The sequence below is a fragment of the Cupressus sempervirens genome, chromosome 4 (assembly GCF_028749045.1).
Source record: "Cupressus sempervirens isolate cs-2001-9-10 chromosome 4, ASM2874904v1, whole genome shotgun sequence".
Taxonomy (NCBI): Eukaryota; Viridiplantae; Streptophyta; class Pinopsida; order Cupressales; family Cupressaceae; genus Cupressus; species Cupressus sempervirens.
In genome coordinates, this window is record NC_143121.1 from 808,820,202 (window position 1) to 808,830,373 (window position 10,172).

A 10,172-nucleotide genomic window follows, 5' to 3' on the forward strand; every position below is an offset into this window, starting at 1 on the left:
AGGGTTCAAATCCCATAATCTATTGTCAATGCTTATTTTACTAGTTTAACCCCTTCATTTACCACCTATCACTAACTTCACTTACTAAGGTTCTCGTAAGGTATGAATTATGAAATGGTGGGTAGTGGGTTTAGTAGGCAAGAGGTCAAGAGTTCAAGTCTTTGAAGGGGTCATTATTTAACTTGATTTTTTGTTCATACTTGTCTTTTATTTTCCTTCAATTATTTTTGTCTATTTTATTTTACTTTATTCATTTCCAAAATTATTGAATTAAACTAAGACTCACCAAGCAGCATATCTAAACTAATGCCACACATGTAACTAACTGTAATATATATTTAGTCAGGCATATATGTGTGCACCCATATATACTCAAATAAGTATACCTCACTAACCCACACAAACATAATGAAATCAAAATCACAACTATTCAAAAATTACAAAAAAAAAAAAAAAAAAAAATCAATGTATCAAGGTATGAACTCAAGTTCACAACCATGGCTGAAATCCACTAGTGTAAAATCAAATATCACAATATCAAAAAATCCCAAAAGTTCCCCAAATGGTAGTTGAATCTCTTATTATGATTTTTTGGCTTATGGTGCCTATATGGATCATGGTTCCATCTCCCTTTTAATAAAAATTGGTTCAAGGATTTTGTGACACGTCTAGACCTTTGTAGCCAAGAGGAGTCAATGTACGGTATCTACAGACACCTACATCATCGATTGACAAGATACAATACCTATGAATGTATACAAACAATGACAGATGAGGAAGAAGGATTGTGACATTGTGTAGATCTCCCGAAGAAGTGACTACGACTATCTCCCCTCATCTTGAAGACACGTCAAGCAGAGTAAACACATAGATAAATATATAAAGCACAATGGGTTAGTTGGGTTAGCTTAAAACCAAATCTTAATCATACATTAAAATCATCCACAAATAATATGTCCAACCAAGGTATTGAAATAATTATACTAAATTAAAATTCTAAACAATATATCGAGCATGAATCCAAGTTGCATACTTTTATACAATATATTTGATCTCCTAAGAGTAACATTATTTATGATCAATGTCTCCAAGTAATGTCACAAGGACATGTAAGGTGAGGATAGAGTTATTTCTAAATATATTATATCATTGGAATCTAGTTGCTTCATTTTCTTTTAGGAGATTGTCTGGTAGATAGGTATCATTGAGTTAGTGAATGTTTGAAGGTTCTTTTAGTTTTACTTATACTAGTGTTTTCCAATATATGAAATCAAGGTGTATAAGAAATAACCTTATCTTCCAAAATAACCCAAGTGTACTTATACTATCTCCAAACTCTATTTATGCTTGTCAGGATTAGAGGGGTATTACAAAGACCTAGCATGAATCATGTAGCTAGCCATTTTCGTAATAATTATATTCTTCCTTCACATAACACCATTCTATTATGGAGTGTATGAAATCAAATGTTGAAGATTAATCCCCTCTAGTGTACAAAAGTTTTCAAGGATTATAACTCAATATTCCTCATTGAACTATAATCATGTTTAAATTATTTTATAGTGGTGTCTAACAAGGTTATCATTCTTTTTGGGACACATGTTGTTACTAAATCTTTTTTTAGATCAATCAAAATTAAGGTCGTACATCATATAATACGAAATATATGTATGAGTATGTAAAGATACAAATCATACGCATTAATACGTGAAGACAAAAAGCATACACTTTGATGAATCCAAACACAGAGCATACACATTGATGCATGAAGGTACAAAGTATACACAAGACATACACATTATACACAAATAATTCTTAATTCTATATTTATTTATTTATTTCATTATACACAAATAATTCTTAATTTTATATTTATTTATTTATTGTTCCTACAAGATGCCAGGATCATGATCTATACCAACTATAATGATCCCTTTCTATCTACCTTACTTGATTTATTCTAAAATTCCTTTTTCCAAGTTTGAATTGTACTTAGGGATTATTATTTGAAATGTTCAAGAGATCTTTCTTATTTCTATGAAATTTCATCTTTTTTCTCCATTGTTTAGATTATTCCCAAGATAGAATTACTATGTGAAAGGTTGTGTGAAATAGACTACAAGAGGCATCCCTCAAGGCCTAATCCTAGTATTGGTATAATTCGTCGTGTGCCTAAAATTACACTGCCTCCCCCTTCCACAAACTCCCTACCTCAAGATACCTTAGTAGAAAGAAGAGATGGACTCCCATGATTTATAATTAGGAAATACAAAATTATATTCTTAATCCTATTATTATTATTTTATTTAATGCATCAACTTATACATTTAAGAATCTAATATAATCATATATACATATCTTCTAATCATAAACTCTATTTGTCCAATGTATATTGTGTTTGTTCAATAAAATATTCTAATTCTTTATATACCAAAATCTGCAATAGAGATATGGTATTGGATATGAACTTTATAGTCAATAATAATATAAGATTGAGGACATTATGCCATGGGTATCTTTAGAACAAGTAATGTAATAAGTAGAGTATATTAGTATGTATAAAAATGTATGTTACACACACACACACACACACACACACACACACACACACACAAATAATGTAATAAGTAGAGTATATTAGTATGCATACTTTAATACTTTGTTTATTACATTAAACTTGTCCTATATATATATATATATATATATATATATATATATATATATATATATATATATATATATATATATATATAACATGCATGTTTTGTACATACTAATAAACTCTACTAATTACATTACTTGTCCTAAAGATATCTATGACATCATTCCCTCAATCTTATATTATTATTGACAATAAAGGCCATCTTCAATATCATATCTTTATTGCATATTTTGGTGTTGACTTTATAATTTCTTAACACTACTCTTCTATATCTTTCTTTCTAAATAATAGGTATATACCTTAGCACTTGATTGAATAATTACTCATGTCTTTTCATCGAGAGACAAACTTCTATCATTTTACTTCCTCCTTTCATGTTATTATTATCACTTGAATGGATTCAAACTACTATTTGTGATGCAGGGATGCTAGGGGGAATAAGATGGAATAAACTTAACTTAAACCTACTAACATCCTTCCCAGAGTACACATGGAAGCTAATCAAAAATTGCAACAAAGAGGCCATAGAATTCATAGATTTACTTATTGATTACACAAGATAAATAGCAACCAACATTGTCTGAGTGTGAGGCCTTCCAGGTTGTGGCCTTATACAAAGAAATTACAATATCAAAGTCAAAGCTTGCATCTACATAATCTCTTCTATATTCTTCTAACCTCATGTTACTTTCCCACGTCTAATCCAAGTCCTAATATAGCCAGCCAAGCCACACATCAATCAGTCAGGCATTTGATTACAATATAGATCCAATCTTGGAGATATAAACCATAACCCAAACAATTGGCATCAATTGTTCACGCACTCTTAAGGATAGGTCTAGACACAAGTTAGGAGTCAGCTTCCAACTTTGCTAGTGTGATATCCCCCCTAATAATGAAATGTAACATTGAACCATATTTATAATTAATTAAAATGATATATAAATGGAATAAATAATTGATTTGGATGTATAAAATTGATTAATAAATTATTAAAGATAAAGGTCAAAAGAAAATTAAATTTAGGCATTTTAAATAGAAAAATATATCTTTATTATGTTATGAAAATAATATATGACTTTTACATATATATGACATGTGAATATCAAAGTAAATATATGATTGAATATTTGATATTACCAATATTTAAAATTTAAATGGAATAATTATTATCATTTGATAACTAAAAATAATTAATATGAGCATTTTATTGATTAAATAATCGTCTATCATAATGAACCCTAAAGGGGACATACCAGCAAGATGCCACATCATCACAGAAAATTGCACAAAGGGAAACAACACGCCTCATAGGATGAAAATTGATAGGAAACAGAGACTGAAAAGATCAACACAAAAATCAAGAAATATGACACATCAACATTTGAGCTCTTAGGATAAGGGCTAGAAATAGTTCCTCAACAACATGCTAATTGCGCATAGCACAAAACTTCAAGTAGCAACAGCTACACTATGAACAGTAAATAGGTGCAAAAAATAAAAAATATTTTTAGGTGATGCAAGATTGCTCATTGACCTAAGATGATGCCACATCAATTTTCTTTCCATGACATATGTCTTCAACTGATCTTTCATATCTGATGATACTTTTGTTTCTACATTATTAATATTTATATGACCTATTGTATGTTTTGGTAAATGGGTCGTGATGTAATGCCTACCCCTACTTGACTTTTCTAATTGTATTGTCGGATTCTTTTAGGCCAGTTTTCTGATTGTGTTTTATGATTATCGATACTTGGTTACCGGATTAGATTAGTATTTCATATTCAGCTGATATGTATATTGAGTTAGTTAGTTATTTCAGTTATCTCACAATTGTACGATGATGATATATATGTTCATGTATTGACTTTCAATTATTTAATGATGTTAGTTAGATGAATGATTTTTATGCGGTTTCCATGGATACTTACCCCATACTTGCATGTGTATGGTGTGCATGTATGTTTTCTTTATGTTGATGTTTATGATGTAGTTGAGGAAGGGAGTCGTAGTCACTTGCTAGTCAAGATCTACACGATGAACCACTTCCTGTCATTGTCTATTTAGTTTAGAATATTGTGTTTGTACATGCGTGAATTTTATGCAGATTGCAGGTACTGGGTATCAACTTCCCTGAATTGCCAGGATGAGCGTACCCTATCGCAGTATTTCAATGGTATAAGTGGGGTAATAACTCTTGAGTTTGAATCCTATCCTTAAACCATTTGTCCTAAAAAGTAGGGCAAGAATCTAACTTGTCTACCTTTCGAATTCATCAAATGACATAAGTTCGCGATTATAACCCTTGAGTTTAATCTAGTTTTCTGTACTTTATGATGAATTTTCGTATTTGGTTTTGTGGGTCTGTTGTGATTTTCTGTTTTAATTAAATCAAATTAAAAGATAATTTAATGGAAATTTTATAAAGAAAATTCAATATTTTATTATATTTAATTAATTAAGAAATTAATTAATTAAAAGAATTAAAATTAAAAGATTTTATTAAAGTTCTATTTTTGACGCATTTATATTTATTTAATTTAATGATAATTATTTAGGAGTTTTATTTTAATAATAAACTCTAAATCATGTTATTAATTAAGTTAACAAATATATTATTAAATGTCTCGAGAACTAATTATATAAAGGAATTAAATTTAAAAAATTTATTAAAGTTCTATTTTTGAAGTATTTATATTTATTTAATTTAATGATAATTATTTAAGATTTTTATTTTAATGATAAACTCTAAATAATGTTATTAATTAAGTTAATAAATATATTATTAAAAATATCTCATGAATTAATTTAATAAAAGAATTAAATTTAAAGATTTTATTAAAGTTCTATTTAGGCGTATTTATATTTATTCAATTTAATAATTATTATATAAGAGTTTTATTTTTAATAATAAACTCTAAATATTATTATTAGTTGAATTAATAAATATATTATTAAAGCATCTCATGATTTTGTGTGTGTGTGTGTGTGTGTGTGTGTGTGTGTGTGTGTGAGAGAGAGAGAGAGAGAGAGAGAGATAGAGAGGGAGAGAGGACATAAATAAATGAATTTTATTTTAATTAAATTACATAAAGCTTATGCATGAATTTAAAATATAATAAATTAATCAAAGAGAGAAAGAAAATTAATTTAATAAAGATATTTTAAAATTGCTAAGAGTTGTGCATGAAAAGGTAAAAGGTAATAAAGTAATAAACACAGTGAGTTCCTTCTCGTGATTGAACAATCAAAGCCTCAAATTAAGGGAGAACTCTTTACCAGAGAACTAGAGCTCATTTTACAATTACATAGGTTTTGGAAGAGTAATTTTGAAAAACGAAGTTTTTAGAAAAAGGGGATTGTTTTGCGTACTTCGTGCGATTATCATTTTAGCATCAGATCTAGGTAAGATCTTGTGGTTTAATTGTACAATGGATTTCCATTATTTGAATTCCTATCTTCTTCGTGTCTAGATAAATCTATTTTCAAAATTTTAGATTTGGTTGAAACCCTTGTGTTGAAATTGACTGCTTTTTATTCTTGATTTTATCTGTGAACGAATTAATTAAATTGAAACCCTCATTTGATTTAAATTGGGTGATTTGTAATGGATTTGATTAAATTTGAGATAGGGGTTCTAAAAAGAAAACTAGTTTTAAATTACTAAATTTTTATTGTTAAAATTTCGTTGCTCTATCAGATTAGTTTGGAAAGTTTCTATTTTTTAGTAAGTTTTCATTTTTGAAAAGTTTTCATTTTTAGTGAGTTCCTGTTTTTGGAAAGTTTCCATTTTTAGTAAGTCTCCATTTCTAGAAAGTTTTCATTTTTAGTAAGTTTCTATTTTTGGAAAGTTTCTATTTTTAGCAGATTTCTATTTTGGAAAGTTTCTTTTTTAATAAGTTTCCATTTTGGAAAAGTTTCTATTTAAAGTAGGTTTCTATTTCGAGAAAGTTTATATTTTTAGCAGGTTTCTATTTCGGGAAAGTTTCTATTTTTAGCATGTTTCCATTTTGAAAAAATCTCTGTTTTAACAAGTTTCTATTTCAGGAAAGTCTGTATTTTTAGCAAGTTTTTATTTGAGGAAAGTTTCTATTTTTAGTAGGTTTCTATTTCGGGAAAGTCTATTTTTAGAAAGTTTATATTTCGAAAAAAAAATCTATTTTTTAGTAGGTTTCCATTTCAAGAAAGTCTCTATTTTTATCATGTTTCCTTTTTGGAAAATTTGTTCCAAAGTTAAATTAATTTAAAATTATTATGGTAGTAATTGATAATTACTATTATTAATAATTTCAATAAGTATTGTTAAAAAAATTAATTTAATTATTTGAAAATTTGATTTATTACTTTATTATTTAAATATAATTCTAATGTAAATTGAAAACCAAAGAAATTAATTAGGAGAATTAATGGTTATCTTTAGTAAATCTGGGTTGTGCTTGATGATTCAATTTTATACGAAAAAGATTTCTATTGTGATTTGGGAAATATTAGTAAAATCTGGTTTTGGTAAACGATTCAAGGTCATGTTTAATTGACTTTCAATAAGATTTATAAATCTATTATTCTCGTATTTTCTGAAACATTAGCAAATCAACATTAGGGTAATTTTATGCTTATTGGATCTTGTATTTTGGAAAATGAATTGATGAGAATATGTTTAAATAATTCTATATGATTTGTTGCATCATCTTGAATTCTAGTGAACTCAGAAAACCTTAATGAATCTGGTAACTAGAGAAATGGAAATTGAAACCCTAGTTTTGAACATCGAATCTTGTGATTGAAAACGAAAATGAGAATCTAAAAACCTTTAGTAAATATTGAACTTTAGGGTTTTTAAAACCTAATGAATTATGAAATTCACTTTTGTATGCACTTTATGTGACATGTGATTTACTGGTGTTGGGGTTTTTGGGTTTGACTTAGCTTTGGCTAGTCAAGATGTTTACTAGAGGCTTGGAAGTTTTATTTTGTGATATCATGATGATGTTTTGATCACGATCTTTTATACTCAACCATGGTAATGTTTCTTGTATGCTCTATGAGGTGTTTTGATCTATTGATTGTTATTACTTTCTAGTGTTCTTGTGTGAAACTAAGGTGAATGGTGTGACCTATCTAATATAACCTTTGAGTCTTCAATCAATTGTATTTGGATTGTTTTTCAATCGCTTTTATAAGACTAGGGTGTTTGTATGATTTGTTCTTGGTGATGTCATGTTATGACATGGATTGGTTTATGTGTACTTTCTTGGACCAATCCTGTTAGGATGATCGTTTTAGTGATGCTTGTATTTTGACCAGTGATATTTCAATGTTGTCAATTGCTTGTTTAAGAATTAATGTATGGTATGTGGTCTTTTGAGATCTTTTTTATTTTACTGAGCTTAGGGTAGTTTATTTGCATGTCATGTTGGGAAGTGGCTTGCAATGGAGGTTGAGGTCCTAAAGAGGCTAACATGTAACCCATTTTAGGTTATTTAATAAGGGATAACATTTCATTAAATGGGTTTAAAATGAATTAATAAGAGTCATTGTTTTCCTCGCCCATGCCTCGAATGCTAGTACAAGCTAGGATGGGAGTAGAGAGGACGCTTGGTTGTAACCATGTTTCATTAGTATGCCTTGTCAATATGAAAGAATACTATTGCCGCATAGAGTCACCAAGGGGTCAAAGGATTAAAAAACTAGTCAGGTAACCTTAGAGTTGGTTCGTACAATGACACTTGCCCACATGCATAATAGATTTCCTACGTGTCATTGTTGCCTCTGGAATTAGTTGATACTTGTGTCTTGGTACCCTTTGAAATAGTTTGCTTTCAGGTGATTCCTTGAACCTAGATGTTGGTTTTGACTTAGTTTGTTGTCCTATTCGGGACTTAAGTTTATCTCCTCAGTGCGGTGGGAGTGGGATTTTTTGAGTTCCACGAAGTCGGGTGGTAGTGGGTTTTCTAATACCATTGAAATTTGACTGTTGGATTTCGTTGTTGGTTGTGTTTGTGCAGATATTCCTTTCTATCTATTCTTGTATTTCTATGATGGATGCTTGTACTATTGTATTGTATTTGATTTCATAAGATCTTAAGAGATGTTGTAATCTATTTTATGATGTATATTATTTCAGCCTTTCATACCCTGTGACCTGTATAGTGGATGATTGTGCATTTTTTTTATTGCCAAGTGGCATTCGGAATAATTGTATATTGTTTAAGTGGGATTTGTGCTTGTAGCTATTGTTTAATATGGATGTGTTATATAATTGGTTTTAGTATTAATTAAACTTAAATGTGATTCAACATCACGAGACCCTAAGAGATGTAATATGTTTTATGGTATGCGCTTGTGTATGTTACTGCTTCCGCTATACTTATATCTGTTGTTATTAAGCTATTATCTTGAACTTTAAAAAAAAATGTTTAACAAATTTAGTGAAACTGTAGGGTAATTTCTTTTGGGTTCCTTGGAGGGGCGTTACATGTGACTCATTTATAAAAAAAAAAAAAACTTTAATTACATTCAAAGGATTACCCACAACTTGTACCTGTAGATTAGTTTAAATGTTATTTCATTTTCATGTGTAATTATTACTAATTTCTTATAATAATATGTTTGTTAGTAATTATTTATTATATAATTGATTAAGAATTTTTCTTAATATTATTAAGTAGTATGATACAATTACTCTATATAATCATATGTTCTAAAATTGATTCATTTACTAATTTACTAATATTGTTGATAAGATAATAATTTTCACTATATATGATTAATATATAATTTATTCAGGTGGATTCAATCATTTATATAAGGTAGTGTTTATTCACAAATATGTCATCCATTAAAATTTGTATTTTTGCATTATATGCATCAATTTATGGCTCATGACAATCACTTAGTCATTACAAGCCCTTATTTACATTTTTGCTTTTCATTACACACGTATACATATTTTGAATTCAAGATGTTAATTCAAGATGTTAAATTCTTTTCTGGCTACTTTCACAGTCATGTAAAGTTGCACCTTTTGATTTAATATGACCATGGGTCTACCTAAAATGAGTTAGGAGTGAAATTTAAACAACATATATAAATGCATAGAAGATACAAAATTAAAAATTAAAGATATTATTTGGAGGACTTCAATCATCACATCTTAAACCAAAACTTTTAAGAGGTCATTAAACAGCTCTTTAACAATACAAAGCAAGATTTCAGTAATAAAAATAAATAAATAAAACAATACAAAGCAAGAAGAGATCTTGTTGATCTCGTGCAACATAATACACATTGTAAGTCGCAATTTTATTAGCAATATTAGACCAGAACTTCAAAATGATATCCACCACAACTTGACTGGTTCCTTTAAAAGAAAATTATATTTGCACTTTAAATCCTTGAGTGTGATCATGACCTAATTTTCTTCAGCATTATTGAAGCCTATTAGTAAGGAGATTCTAGGTATTAGATCCTTAGGCTTGTTTCAAGAATATTTTGACTACTACAC